This window comes from Cyclopterus lumpus, chromosome 12, assembly GCF_009769545.1.
Source record: "Cyclopterus lumpus isolate fCycLum1 chromosome 12, fCycLum1.pri, whole genome shotgun sequence".
Taxonomy (NCBI): domain Eukaryota; kingdom Metazoa; phylum Chordata; class Actinopteri; order Perciformes; family Cyclopteridae; genus Cyclopterus; species Cyclopterus lumpus.
This window is the reverse complement of record NC_046977.1, coordinates 10835821-10852631: the sequence shown is the minus strand read 5'-3', so window position 1 is coordinate 10852631 and position 16811 is coordinate 10835821.

Here is a 16811-nt window from a genome sequence, read left to right as displayed (position 1 = left end):
GGCGGTTAAAAGTAATTGTTAAAAATTTGCTTAAAATAAAGTTTTTTTCCCATTGATTTGGTTGAAACGCAGGAGAAGCCTGTATAAGCGTAGAACAGAGTTCCGTTTATACCAATGGGCCCCTGTTAAATAATTTGCTTATTAAAAGTACACAGGAGAAGCCTGTATAAAATGTTGGACAGAGTCCCACTTATACTGATTGAGCCCCTAGTGATTCATTAGCATAAAATAACAAGTTTTTCCCATTTTTGACAGCTGAAGGCTGTATCATTTGCTTTGTGCTTGGCTGTGTGGACTGTACGTAATCGTTGTTCCATTTGCATAAAGTAACACATTTTTCCCATTTTTGTCTAAATTTACATTGTCCTAATTGCAGTGTACAACCTTATTCCCTCTAACCTATTATTGTCCAATTGCAGTGTATAACTTTTTTCCCTTCCTAACTTGAATATTTTTCCCAATCGCATCACACTTGCACGTTAGACACATAGTGTGAAAATATTTTATTTTTTAATTTATTCAAAAAAAAATAATTTTTAATTTTTTGGATAAATTTTAATCTGAAATTTTATTTTTCCTTCTACATTTACATTTCCTTATATAAAGCCAGTCAGTACCCATTCTCGGAAAATGTCGAGCCAACTTCAATCAAGACTCAGGTCGCTTGGATTGAAGACATCCTCTATGCTGCTATGAACCTGATAGTTCAAGCCAAAAGACTGAATAAGAAGCTGAGGAAATATGTTCAGCAATGTCATGCCGAGGGTTTACTTGACGTAACAACCCTGGAGGGGCCCACAGAAGACCAGAAGTTACTCTGATGAGAGTGCTTAAGCTGAAAGACAAACAGAAAGGAAAATTGGTTCACGTCCCGATCAGCAGACGTCACCAGAACCAATGAAGCCATTGTGTAGGCAAGACTGCCACGACATGGCATAGCAGTGAATGAAGACAACACTGCCCGGAGGTGCCAGGAAGAAGCAACACCCCGAAAGACCCCAAAGAAGAAACAAACAGGAATAAAGAGCTGTCAATGGAGACAGCCCCTGTACTTCTGCCATCAGCCCAGTTCCCACCCCTTCCATCTATCCCATAATATGTTAATACCCTCCCCCGTACGCCCACAGCCCACTTAAAAGAGAAGCTCCACACACCATGGCCCCAGTAGAGAGACTATTAGGAGGCAGTGTGGAGTTTGACTCCACAGAAAGCAGAACAGTCGCAGACCTGATGAACAAGGTCGCACAGCTGCAGAGGGCATTAGCTGGCCGAGAAAAGGGCAGAGAAAGGGATGCTAGACAAAGTCAGCAAAGAGAGGAGGAAGACAGGGACCTAATGAGAAGAGAATTATGGTGGAAGAAAGAGAGGGAAAGAAAGGCAGAGGAAGGTGAACTGTCACATGCAGAGCTGTCAGAACAGGGTAAAGACAACGTCAGTCCATCACATTACCATTAAGAAAGGCAGAGGAGGAAGCCCGGGAGAGGCGCCAAGTCATGACCTCCCCAATTCAGAGCGTCCCAATAGATACAAATAGGAGATAGGTCCCACCCAGATACCACTCCCTCGCTCATTAACGCCATCCCTAACCGAACAACAGGCGATGGACGCATATGGACTGCGTCCTGGTGGCACCCCACCTCCAGCTCAGAGCCCCCACCTCCAGCTCAGAGCCTCCATTCTAATCGCATGGCCAACTGCGACACCTCAGTGAAGAGGAGCCAAATCAAGGCCCCAGCCCCCTCCACCCCCATCTCAGAAGAAGAGGAGCCCTGCTTGACCTTTCCGGTCAATTAACTGTGCCTTGCAACTGGCGCAGAGGAGGAGACAGCCTCCAAGACAGCAGAGGAGGAGACAGCCTCCAGGGATCACGACAACACCTCCCGAGGAGAGCAAAGGAAGGCATAAGCTACAAGCCTCCACCACGACAGTCAGATGTCAGTGGCAGCAACAAGCCCAGTGTGCTGTGAAGAAGAAGAGGGAAATGCCAGATTCAGGCACCTATCATGACATTGAGCAATGGCACACCTCAATACAAGCCATATAATCCCAGAGATACTCCCAACATGGCCAACCTAGCCAGCATCAAGCTAAAGTCAGATGAAGAAGCCATGGTGTACCTGAAGACAGCAGCTGACGCCTGGGAATCAGCTACAGGCACCAGACATGACAGGAACCTGACATACCTGAACATGTGGAAGGCTGCTGTAATAGCAGGTCTCCCGGACAAGTTGAGTCGTGAGCAACATACGATGGGCATACAGATGCCACCTTTGAAGTGTGGAAGAAACACATCACACACCACATCACTCAGCACCACGAGGATGATGAAGAAGAAAAGGCAACCAAAGATGAGCTGTCAATGAGACTCCTGAAGCTACAGATAGCAAAAGAGGACACAGAGGCTGCTAAGCACGGCCCACAAGCGCGAAAGCAGATGGCTGCTGTTAGCAACCTCGTCGTCCAGATCCAGGAAGCAGTGGGCAAAGCCCTGGACCAATATAAAGAAGAGGAGAAAGACAGAGACAAGTCCAGAGGATCCAGAAGAGACAGGTGGCGAGAACCTTGTCGTATCTGTGACAGACTTGGGCACAGGGCTGAGGAATGTTACAGTCGCTCTGATGCAGCTAGAGGCAGAAGAAGCCCACAAAGAGGAGGATTTGGACGACACATTCCAAACCAGAACCAGATGCCTGCAAGAATAGTGCAGGATGAAGATTATGTGGATCTTCTATGAAGAGGCCCAGAGGGCCCGGCGCAGTGAATAATGGTTCCAAATGGGCGAGAACCTATCATCACCTGTGCCATAGTTGCCATGGATTATGACACAACATCCATATGTCATGCCAGAAGATCCCTACCGTTGCACCTACAACTACGCCGCCGCCTAAGAAGAAAAGGAGGGTGAAGCTGAAGTCATCAGAACAGAAGCCATAATTGTAGGAAAAGAAGGAGTTGCAGCTGAATGTTTACTGTCTGCAGACCAAAGAGACTGGTATGCACTGCGACCTGACTCTGCCCCTCACATCACACTACTGATCAGAGCAGGTCATGAAGCAAGAAACCTTGGCCCAATGATGGAGAGTCTCAAAAGAAAGGTGGATTCCAACCAAATCCCCATATCTGTCCCACACCCCCAATGGTGACTATTGGAGGATACAGCAACACTCGTATTCCAAGGGACAACTCCAACAACAACTTGACAGAAATCATGGAAGGGGACACTCAAATCATCCCTCCACTGATGAAATGTTGGAAGAAGTGCCACCACAAATATGGTCGAGAGGAGACTATGATGTTGGCCACACCACTCAACATAACGTGGTAATGACTTTGAAACCAGATCAAGACACGGTCTGGCGCTATCAATATCCGCTGCAACAAGAACAAAGAGATGGCATTCGAGAGACAATATGAAGCAGGCTTACTCATCGACGCAGAGTCCAACCGGAATACACAGATATTACCAGTCCAAAAATCCGGTAACAGAGGCTGGAGAATGGTTCATGACCTAAGAACCATCAACAAAGCCACAATTGCACAGAACATTCAAGTGCCAAACCCGTAATGCCACAAGGCTACAGAGATAGCCCGGGTTTGTTTAATGCAGCCCTGAAGCAAGACCTCAAAGACTTCATATTACCGGAAGACACAGTACTTGTACAGTACATGGATGATCTGCTGTTAAGCTGCACCAACTGCAGCAATTTGTCTTAGGGTGACGAAAGACCTTCTAACGCTGTTAACCAAAGCAGGTTATGAGGTGAAGCGCTCAAAGACTCAGATTGCAAAAATGCAGTGTCATTCCTGGGACAACTGATCTCAGCATACTCGTGCGCTCTGTCTGCGGGACAGAGGTCGGCCATTTTGAGTGCAGCTAAACCAAAGACAGTACAAGAGATGCTGTCATTCCTGGGCCTAACAGGCTACAGTCGACACTACGTTCCTGACTTCACGTCTCTCACACAGCCATTCAGAGACATAACTGAAGCAGGAAGCTGAAACATGGAAGCTCTGCTCACATGGACAAATGATGCAGAAGAGGCATTCGCAAAGTCCAAACAAGAAGTTGGCTAAGCCTCAAAGCTGTCTACACCTGACCACAACAGGCCCTTCCACCTTGATGTTTCTGAATCAAGCGGGATAGTGTCCGCTGTTTTGTTTCAGAAAAAGGAGGGAGGAGAGAGACCTGATGTACGACAGCTCGAAGTTAGACCACATCGAAAAGGTCAAAACAGGTTGCACAAGATTTGGCAGTCCTGAAAAGAGCAATTGAGAAAACTGCTCATGTTGTGATGTGTCTCGAGCTCAAGGTCAACACAGAACATGGAGTTCTTGCCTAGTTGACCTCAAGTGCATTCTCGATGACAAGATAAGATTTCAAAAGTCTTACAACAGCTACATATCAGTCTCATACGAGCCAAACGACATGGCCGATGGACTTAATGTGAAGATGGAAATATTGCCGCATACTCAGTCGTGCAGCAACAAGAGAAAAGACATTCAACCATTTCTGCGGAAATCATCGCACAGCCAGCATCTGCACAGCTAGCAGAAGTAGTGGCATTGACAAAAGCACAAAAGTCAATTGAAGCAATTACTGAGAGCCATCCTGCTACCACGACACGTAGCAGTGATGAAGTGTAAAGGACACCAGACCACAAAGACAAAAGTGGCAAAAGGCAACGAAGCCGCTGACCTCGCAGCAAAGAAGGAAGCAGGCTATGTGAAACAAAGGACAGACATAGCCGCACCGGAACTACCAAAACTCGGAATAGAAGACATCAAGCTCATGCAGAAAGAAGCAGAGCAGAGCAGAATCAGTGGGACACAATGGAGCCGTCCAAAAGAAAGGACTCTGGAGATCACACGATGGACATAGTGGCACCTGCAAGGATGTGTCAAGGACTCATCAGACAGGCACATGGTCCCTCTCACGTGAATCCCAAAAGAACAGAGGAGGAAGTTTCCATCCTCTGGTGGCATCCCCATATGACTGAGATGGTGAAACTCATCACCATGAATGTCCCACCTGCAATGATTTTAGTATGAAAAGACCATACAGATGTCCACAAGGAGAGTTCCTAGTGCCAGATGCTCCATTCAAAGAAATATGCATCGACTACACCGATATGGGTGCAGAAAACAGGAAGAGAGGTTTCAGATACCTACTCGTGATGATCGACAGATACACCAGATGGGTGGAAGCGATCCCCTGCAAGAAAGAAGACTCAAAGACAGTCTTAAAATGGCCGAAGAAGGAACTCATCCCGAGATATGAAGTTCCAAGGAGAATAGGGTCTGACCACGGCACACACTTTGCACACAAACACTTACAAGAGGTGGAAAGACACCTAGGAATTACACACGCACACGGAGCAGTCTATCACCCACAATCACAGGGTATAGTCGAGAGAGCTAATCGGACGATTAAGTCAAAGATAGCTGAAATATGTCATGGCACAAAATACCTAACTGCAAATATTTTTGAGAAGAAATGAGAGATTTCATTTTCTCTTTCAGTAGGTGTTCGAGCAAGAGAGGAGAGCCAGACTAATACCAGCTCGCAATCAGATCCTAGCAGGATTTGAAATAGTTAAAAGAACATAGAGTTGATCAATTACATATAATATAATCCGCAGAGATAAATAAATTAAGAGATAAATAATTTAAAATAGATGGGATTGGACGAGTAATTAAGACTCCGTTGGACAACAGAAGCGCATTTAATAGTTGATTCCTCCCACGGGTGAGAAGCTGTTCCTCACACGGAGTTCGAGATTGCTAATCTGATCCTTGATAATTTAGTTTAATGATTGCTAATCTGATCCTTGATAATTTAGTTCGAGATTGCTAATCTGATCCTTGATAATTTAGTTTGAGATTGCTAGTCCGAACCTGGATAATTCAGTTCCTTAAGAAATCATTTTTGAGATAATTTTTTAGAAGATTAAAAGAAACATAGAAATAGAATGACTACTTCTCAGACATGTTGGAGAATTGGTTCGGGAAATATGAAAATTATTTCCAAATATATTTCAGATATCCAACTTTAGTTAGAGCCGGCGCAGAAAGCCGCTCTGTGTGTTTTAATTCTCTCCCACAGCTACACTCTCCATCGTCGACCTTCATTGTGTACCTGGCTGCCTGCTGTGATGGACCTCACCAACAGATGTGCTGCCCACAGAGGAGTATCGTGCACCTTTAACACATTGATTCAAATTAAAAAAATCACAGAAGTATGATGATAATAAAATAAATATAGTGTTTGAACTTGCTGTTTTCCTTTTACTCGAGGAAATCGAGGAGATGAGCATGCAGAGAAAGGAGACCATGGAGGAGATGAGCATGCAGAGAAAGGAGACCATCAAGAAGATGAGAGTGCAGAGAAAGAAGATGCACATAGACATACGCACAGATAGACACGTATCTGATCACAACACTCCTAGACTTTAGTTACTTTGCAGAGCAGGGTCAAAAGGAGGGAGTGATATTGTTTTTTCTTCCACAGGTATTGATAATAAAGATTGTATTACAGTGATGTTTACAGTGCGGTGAAATAAAATCCAATACAAGTTGTTTATACTATGGAATAGTATAAAAGGAGGGACTGTTAGGTTGTAGTGGATTTTATACATATTTGCACATGTAGATAAGAGAAGTTTATGTTTTAAATTAATACATAAAGAAAGAGATGATAATTAATTTTAATTTTAATTTTATGAGGAATATTCTGGAGGAATGTATTATGAAACATAAGAGAGGATCACTGTTTTATTATTCTGTTTTAATGACAAATGTAATGATTAACTGTATGATGCATGAGAATGAATGAATGTTTTATTGTTTAGACAATAGTTAAAATGGATGCCGATTGAAACCTAATGTGTTGCTTTTATTCAGAAGGCAGGATAATAGGGTTTTATTGTGAAGGGGAACTTCCTGTCCTTGACCGGAAGAGTGAGCTTTGACCTCGCCTGTTTACTAATTGGCGTAGCGAGTAGAACTGCGGCATCCTTTGAACTGACCAATGGAACTAACCTTTAAGTGTGAATTCATTTGCATGACCATACTAACGACCGAGCATTTGTTCTGGGGACATGGTTCTACTGGTCTGGAGACTCGAGACAGCCCCGGTCTGTGGCTCCCTGGGAGCTGCACTCCGTCTGTGGAGAGTTCCTCCTTTCTGGCCCCACGATCGTGAACGCTACATGAGTATTATCTTTGCCATTAAATATTGTTAAACTTTAACTCGAATCCTGAATTTCCTGCGGCCACGGGACCCGGAGCTTTGAACACGAATCTTACAATGTGTATGCTGAGAGAATATGAAGAGTGTCCTCATATTCCATTTTGAGTAGTAATGAGAAATATTCAGAGTAGATCAGAAAGGGTTCCAAACAGTACCTCGCCCCTCTTAAACGCGAGAGAAACAATAATACATCCGTCTTTGACTTTGAAGCACTTCGTGATATTCTAAAGTTTTCTTCCTGTCAACAAATGACATGAAAGGAAGAGAAGCGCATCTATTAACAAATGTATTTTTCTGATATAACTTACAATGCTCTTATTGTTGTTAAATCTACTTGTTTTGATCCACTGCTGAAAATAGTCCCAAGAAATGCACTATTTACTGTTGTTTGAGCATCATTTACTAAATACTACACTGGCCAGCTGTTTAATTATTGAGCCTTTTTTAATCATGACTCGTTAAAAAACAATATTTACAAAATGAACGTCTTCGGTAGGAACCAGTGTGTTTATGGCTTATTGAGGAAACATATTGCTTGTGTGGGTCTTTATTTCCCGTGGGACTTGAATAGCAACCATACCATATCGTTAAAAATGGCAGCTGGTTGGAGTGAAGCACTGAGTCAGTTATTTTCAAATTGCAGGAAAGCACAGTTACCCAAACAGAAAGTAGAAGTAAGAAAAATTCATTTGATGATATCATTTCGAACAAGGCAATAACTCAAGGAAAACCATTATTTTGACAAGGACACCCATTATTAATGCAGAGCAACTTTTGCTTCGCAGCCTTAATTAACCCCTCCTTGAGCTTTTATTAGTAATACAAGGACTGCTTTTATGCACATGTTCCATATGTCAGTCATGAGAATGATTTACTAGGGGACCATAGCAAATCAGGGTCATGCCCATGGAAAAATGACACACCTGTTCACTCACTGAACAGCAGATGCATAGAGCCCCGCAGTCAGAAAGAGAAATGCAGAGTCGGTTTGTGCATAGCAGGCAGCACCGGAAATGACTCGTGGAGTTACTGAAGTCAGTATATTTTTACTCACTCTAATAATGCTACATTTCTGCCAACATTCAAGAAGTTACAGTAATTTCTACAGACTAATTACAAATGATGGCACGAAAGCCGCTATTAAAGAGCAGAATAAGTATTGCACTTAAATTCAGAGATAGCTGTTCATAAAATCACTTTGCCAACATTTTTTTTTCTTTTTACAGCATTCATTTATCAGAAGAAATGACTGGACTAAAATAAGCGTCAGAGTGAGGCTGAGAAGACACGGTACACCCATAGACTGTGGGTAAACCCAGTGGAAGTTGTGTGCTTTTTATTTGTACAACTACAGGTTAGAAAACAGCAAAAAGGACATTCAGCATCAGATACTGAACTGCCAACAACAAGGCCATGATGGGCAGATGACTTGACCAGAGATAACCACAGAAACTACTACGTACCCATTATCTTCTAACTTTATTGCAGAACATTACTAGGATTACATAACTTCATTTCATCAGGTTGTCTTTTTCAAAAGAGTCCTGGTAAAAAAAATAGATGACAACCATATAATCAAACGGGAGCATTTGCAATCAGAGACATTGCAATATCGTTCTAACTTAAATTTTTTAACGTGTTGTCGTCCCGGAAAGACACAGCCACAAACATGAGTGTGAGGTCACCTCTAAAGCTGCTCGTGTCTCAACCAAGGGGATGAAGTACAGGCGGGCCCCGGTTCTGGACCGCTTCTTGAATGTTGAGGCAGGAGATGTTGGTCGGTCACCAATAAGTAATGTTAATACCGACGTTCTTTAGGACTCTCAGCCCACACAATCTGTGAATAGCTCCAAATCAAAAAGCAGACTTTCAAATCATGATTGGAGCTTGGTTAACTTCATCAATTAAAGCCTAGAATAAAACACACCGGGATCTTACTCTGCTAGGGTTTTACCGTAAGTCATAGTTCTGGACCACCAACAAAGGCCACGTTTCTTATGAATGCAAATCAGTTTATGAGAATAACTATGAAATTTGAGAGCGGAGACAAATAAATGAATTTAAGAGAGACTTAATTTACTGTGAACTTACTGTGGAGAGTCTTTGACTACGAGGCCTCATCGTCACGTAATCGTATTTCAGGGGTTGGCTAGTGATGCCGAATATCCCCCCCGCAGTCTAGACACTGGTGGTGGTTGACGGATGAAGGGATGTGGAGCGGGACGTCTGCTGAGCTCAGCAGAAGGAACCTCGAGCGCTGGATGTGATGAAGATATGTTCGTACTGAAATGACCAAACTGGCAGCAGGGAGGAGAACAACTCTTTCCAGTTTGACAGCGGCGATAAGATTGGCTTTAGGGAGCAGAAGCGAGAGACTGAAAAGGGACTGAACTTCATTTTATTGTTCAGTAATTGCATTAAAAGTTAATCAATTTGCAGCATAATAGCTGTGATATAAAACATACTACTACCATAACGTTTAAAAATTACATTTATTTTATTTTAACATAGCATAGTGTGGCTTGGGGCCACCGCTGGTATTGTCATCACGTAGAAGGGCCACTTCAACGTTCAAGTCCGACTAGAAAGTGCAATATTTGTGAAAATGTACTTTTTTATTTTTACATTTCAAACATATCATCATCATACTTTAAAAAAAAATGCAACCAGCAGTTTCTATACATTTTATATTAGTTTTTAACAGTGCAAATATATTTCCCATTAATTATTTTTAATAACTTATTGAAACTAGCGAATCCCTGAATACATTTGTACTTTATTCTATTTCTTGCCACCTGGCAGCGCCTCTGCTCACACAGCTGAGCCTCATTGGCCCTCATCTAGGCCACAGTGGAAACCCAGAGCTTCAAGATGGGCATCACTAAGCCTGGACCTGTACTTGCATTTATTGAAGTGCAAAGTCGAGAACAGTTTCTCACAGATATGTGCTTCCAAAAAAGACACCTTTTTTGTCAGCTCAGGGAAGGATGGAGGTAATTCTCTCATAAATGGTCCAGTCATTTCTCCTTGTGCCGCTCTGAGTTTAGCTCTTAGATCGCGGTTGCACTGCAAGTCAATGAGTTCCATTTGCAACATACTTGGGACACTTTCCACATCCGCTGAGAAGGGGTCTGCAAACAGCTGGAAAGTGTCATGGCGTGCCTTGAAGTCAGCAAGACGCTAATCAAACTCCTGCAGTAGGTTTTCAATAGCACATAATCATCACCACTGAAGGCCGTGGGATCTGCATGTTGTGAAATAGCTGAGATGTTTTTGCAGAAATCTGAATTTTCCACAATTTCAGTTTCGTGGAGAAGGTTTTCACATTTTCATAAGCTGCTGTGATTATCTGACCAGGGCCCTGGAGCTTCACGTTAAGGATGTTTACTGTGTTATGTCCACTCGGAATGCAACGTCCATAACCCATCTTGGATCATCAAATTCAGAAACATCAGTTCTGCCATCTCCCATGAATTTATTAATTTCTGCTCTTAACTAAAGAAAATCCTTCAAGAATATCCCTTAAAGTGCACCACCATAAGTTGACTCAACTTCTTCTAAAAAGGCCCTGAACTGTCGGTGCTGTAAACTCCTGGACCTGATTGTAATTGATACATTTCAGGACAACAGACATGACGTGTTCATATTTCAAGCATTTGCTGCACAGTGCCTGTTGGTGTCTGATGCAGTGCAGAACGACTGCTGGAACTGCATTTTGCTCCTCTAACTTTCCAGCGCTATCAGTCTGGTTTTGTTTGCACCGGTCATAGAAGGGGCTCCATCCGTGGTAATGGCCACCAGTCTGTTCCACGGTCAACCAGTGGAATATATTCTTGTGTGGTGCGACCGTGCATTGGACACAAATTCTTCTGTCACTTTGAATTGCTCATTAATACCCCTTATGAATATGGCTAGCTGAGCATTGTCGGTATTGTCTGTGCTTTCGTCGAGTGCCACAGAGTATGCAGTGAAACCTCGGGCTCCATTTGTGGTAACTGATCATAAATGCTGCCCTCCGGTGAACGGCTTTCCTGCTTTGGCGATGAACTCACTCACCACATATAACTTGGCACAACTGCAGCCATCCTTCTTGGCCTTATGAAAAATACTTTGCTGAGACGTGAGTCCTTTCTGAAGCTGCGTGGCTCTCCTCTCGGTGCTTCTCATACTGTTCTCCATGTTTAGTCGAGTAATGGCGCTCGAGATTATAGTCCTTTAAGAAAAGCTACCTTTTCTTTGCATATCAGGCAAGTAACATTTCTATTAAACTCCACAAGTTCCATCTATCTTGAAACTGTCTGTGTTCATCATCCACTTTTTGGTTTGGAAAGAGAAATTTGTTGTTGTTCGAAGCCAAACAACCTACAAAGCCCAGCGTAACCTGCTCTCTACTTATCCAAAACTGCCCGATCATGTCTGGTCATCTTTGACCTTTGACATTATTTTGAGCCAATGGGTAGTTTTAAGGGGTAGTTTGAATTTATATGAAACAACAAAAATGTGCAGGCCATATAATATGATAATTTTGGTATTATGTAGCAGGCCATAGGTAGGGAGAGGGGGGCCGTAAATGGCCCGGGCACCGCCAGTTTGAGACCCCTGGTTTAGGGTGTTAGTTCATGTATTTGCATGGATCTGTATATTAAAGGTGTTTCTTAGTCGTCCACATTTGTATGTGTTTTTTTAAGTTACTATCAAAACATTGTGACTAGATGCACCAAGTGTTGGTCTGGGATGCTGTTGCAACATTAAGGGAATTGGCACACATTTGCGTTTTGTTGAACTTGAACCCTGATGATCATGTGGCTACCACTGAAATAAATAGATTTCTGACTGAAGTATATAAAGCCTGGTAAGACCGAGCCATAACCCTCTGCCTTATCTTTATATTTCTGGCTACATTTGCCGGCCATGTGCTATCACGTTCAACCTCTGCTGTTAAATAGTCACATGTATTTGCTTGCTTCAGCGCAGGAATGTTGGCCCAAAAGCACTGTGAGATGGAGTTGATCAATGCTAGGCCTCTCCAAAGGCCGGGTAAGGTAATCCCATGTTTTTATTACATCCAGGCCACAGCAGAGAGTACTGGTTCTAGTCTTTATAGCGGCGCAACAGTTACCTTGCAAGGCCTGCTGTTTATAATATGAAAAGAGCTTCTTGACCATAGAACCATAAGAGATCAAGAGGCACGAGGACTCGATGGAGAGGTGGTGGAGAAAGAGGTTATGTTCACTGTATATAGTAAACCCACCGAGGAAGGCTGGCACAAGAGAAGGGCTAACACGATGACAACAGATTTATGTACATTTAAACTGGCAGGGAACAGCAATAATAAGTTCATGTGGCCATTGATGTGAGCTGTTTATCCTCAAAGAAAATCACAAGCATAACATGCTTTCCTGTGGATTGTTAGATATCTTTATTATCCATGCTGCATATTGAATTGTATGTTGTTTAGTCAAATAATCAGTCCAGACAACTATAACTGGATTGCCACAACATTTTGTGCTGACATTTCTCGTCTTCAACCAACTCACTGGTTATGTTTTATTGCATTTTTAGCAAAGGCTTGTTGTACAGCTTCCTTTTATTAAACCACTAATCTGGACTCTCACATAACTTGCTTTAAAATAATTAGAATTAATTAGGGAGAGCCTAAGAAAGGCGTGACAGCAGTCGATGTCCAATGGGTCAGTTTAAGGTTGTGTGAGAAGAACAGTGGCTCTAAAGACAGATGGTTGTCAGCCAGATGTCCATTAAAGGGGTTGGCGATATCAGTCGAAAAGTAGAGCAGATCAACAGTGATAGTCCATGAGGGGGAGGTGGGGGGGAGGAGTGGGTTCAAGAGTGCAGGAGTTAAGTCTGATCATGGGACTTTTCTAAGACTAACCACTGACCACCGCTTCACCAGACTTTATCTTAAATAAGGAAGTATCAAAAAGCTCAAACTGGTAGAATAGATATCTGCACACTTAAATCTATGCAGAGCTCACTGTACTTTTAGCTTTCAGTCTACACAACCTTCTTCAGAGAGTACATAGTTCCCATGTGTTGAGGGAGACATTAAGCGCATGTTAAAGGGGTCAGAGGATGTCCCGGAGGATGAGCCTCGGCTGTAATCACTCTTTTTGTGAAGAGAAAAGAGGAGGAAGTAGTGCTGACACGAGAGGAGAGGATGGAGACAAGCTTCTGTGGGTCAGAAGCAGGAGGCTGGAAGTTACACATGGCAAGTTGTCCAGCAGGGAGAGGTGATGAGATTTAAAAACTCTGTTAAGAAAGCCAGACTTGTGAAATTTAGCTCCAGCTGCGCCTGGAGGCTTGACCATTTACTTCAACCAGGTGGTTTACAACCAAGGAGCAGGTGGGGGCAGATAGACAAGCTGAGAGGACAGGGGAGAAGGTCCAGAGCAGATAAGAGGGCAGGTATACATGCAGAGGACACTGAGGAGACAAAGGAAAGAGTCAGCTGGGAGGAGTAATAAGGGGGGAGCTGAGGACAGGTGGGAGCAGATAAATCACTTGATACACTTAGTGGTGTTGGAAAACCAGTTAAGGAGAAATGCTTAAGGAGGGGAGTGGAGAGGGAAATACAGTAAGTGATGGTCAGCAAGACACCAAGGGTCAAGAGAGGCTAGTGGCAAGGGCGTGTTCCTTTCGCTCTCTTTTTCTCCGAAATGTCTGAACGATTCAGGAGGCCTAGAAATAGACAGGGCCGTGGAACATGCCAGGGATATATATATATATATATATATATATATATATATATATATATATGTATTGTTTCAGATCTGTCATCATAGGGCCAAGCATTTCTATTTGTACCTTAGGTTGTTTGTGAACTACTTACATTTTTAGAAATGCCCTCAATCCCTTTTCCTCATTAGATATCAGATGTCTCAATACAGTTGACAAATCTGAATTTGGCATGGCCCCAGCTTCAATCTTACATCTATGGACAAAGCTCCTTTGACGTTTCCAAAATCTAAAAGTAAAGACAGAAGCATTTCTGTTCAGGGTTCTTAAATCTTATAGCAAACTCTCTGAGAAATGCTGATATTAAATTTGGCTCAATAGACCTGTCCATAGATCTGCTTGTGATTTGTAAAATGAACTTGACACAATCTTGTCACTTGGATCCCATGTCAGGACACATTGCATCATGCAGTATGACCAACAGTCTCATGTATCTTCTCTCCATTTCACCCAATTCCTCCATACAATATCTTATCACATCTGTCTGTCTGTTCGATCCATTTGAACAATTGATTGGCTGATTTACTCTCTTCGTCTCTCATGGAGCATTCTCAGTCTTATTCCTTCACCTCCCTTTAACTTAATATGTTACTATGGTTACTTTTATGCAATTTATGCTGGTCGAGTGCTTTTTTTTCTTATACTACAGCAAATCTCAATGAAACTCAGTTAATCTGTGTTGATTATACAAACTTCTTTGCATTGATAGGGTTTAGCCATTAGTGCCACAGTTTTATGGTATTCCAGTCGTATACATCGGAGTATATGTGTGCGCTTGGTCTCCATGATGTCCTCTCTATTCTGCATGTGAACAAGTTTTCAGCTGGTTTTCAGTGTATGTCTCTTTCACATGTAAAATGTTTTGTCAATACATTTGTATAATATGTATTCTGCAGGAAATACTGAGACTCTGAGGTATTTTAGTAAAATATAGTCATATTGCTCTTAGGAGGTCTTCCAGAGGATGTTAATATGTATTTGGTTCCCTTTTATTGTAGCTGTTTAATTTTAAAATATGACTTTAATCCCTCCCTAAGGAAGAGTTCTATACCTCCTTTGATTATTTTTTTTGCAGCTGTTCAGCCATTGAGTATCTTGTTTTTTATTGTTGGCACAGACTTCATCCACATGACAGTCACAAGGCATGATTTCATCTCCCTTCTCAATAGTGGATTTTATTTATGGTCATCTCTAAAACAGATTCCCACTGTTGCTTAAATCAATCCTTCAATGAAGACCATCATGACTCGAAGATGTTGTTCCCTCAGTGATGTACAGTATATATAAGATAAATACAAATAATTTAAAAAACCATCAGCCACACAGTACTTTAATGTTTTATGTATGGACCCCATAGTACTGACAGACTGAAAAACATCATCAACACTAAAATGGTGTTTAAAAATGAAAAAGATATTCATACCACATGAGTGTAACAAATAGATAACAGAGTGGCCTGCTTAGTAGAAACATCATCCTGTTACAGGCTTGTATTATTATATCGTTGTTATGCAGTGGTTGAGGTTTACCAAAACTTATCTGCATGAAGATTGCATTAAATGGAATCAAAATGGTTGGATAAGTGGGATATTTAACTTTTTAAAGATTAAAGATGGCAAAACCAAACTTTTATTTGGGGAAAGACTCATTAGTTGGGTCAGCTGAGGTTCATACACTAATTAGAGTGGAATCCGTCCGCTGTCACCTCATCACACATAGTCCGAGTTCATTCAGGAGTAATTTAATTGCATACTTTATGTCCGAATTATACTTGCCCCAGCGGCTTCATTGTATGGCGAGGACAATCACTTTTTACGTCATGATTTTGTACACTGATGATGTAAGCCAGGACTTTGGACAGTATGTCCTCTTCCAGGTTGCAAATCATTTGATGCAGTACAATTATGAAAGAATAAGAAAGATGAACAATCCCATCCCAAACACAATTAAAGCACTTTTGACACCACCCAAAAACACATTTACTACACCATGGAAATTTGCATAAGTTGTTTTATTCATAGTTATTGTCCTCTTTATACTTCTTTTTTAATTGTTTTGTCTTTTGTTGAAGTGGACATCCCATCAAGTCAAGCCCGAAGCCCTTAGCTGAGTTGTTTGCACATCACCCTCGGAACTGAAAAGAAAGGGTAAGAGGAGGAGTGGAGTGGGGTTTTCCTCCTTCTCTTTCTCTCGCGCTCTCTTTCTCTCATTTATAGCCCAACTCAACTTTTATTTTCATTTGTTTGAACAAAGAGTGTAACTTACAGTATATTTACACATCATACTCACTGGCTGTTTAACAATTTCCACTTAGATAATGCAAGGAAGATTGAACTTTCAAGATTTGCTTCTTAGATTTCATGTTTTTCTACAGTCTTGTTCTCCTTTGATCCACTTATTCCTCTGCTAACTTTGCATTTAGACTTTCTTTGACATTATTGTAATCATCATCACCACTACCATCATCAATCATATTTTTCATCATCATCATAACATCATATTTACCATTATTATATTGATATAACTCTTTTTTTATAGATTCCTCTCTGACAACTGTACAATCGTACACAGTGTTTGACTTATGTATATGTATATATGTATGTATATATATATAAGTATATATATATATACATATATATATACATACATATATACTTATATATGTATATATATATATATATATGTGTGTGTATATATATATATATATATATATATATATATATATATTTATATATTTGTATATAGATATATACATACAGTATATATGTATCCATATATTGTGTATATATATTTATATATACTTTTGGGA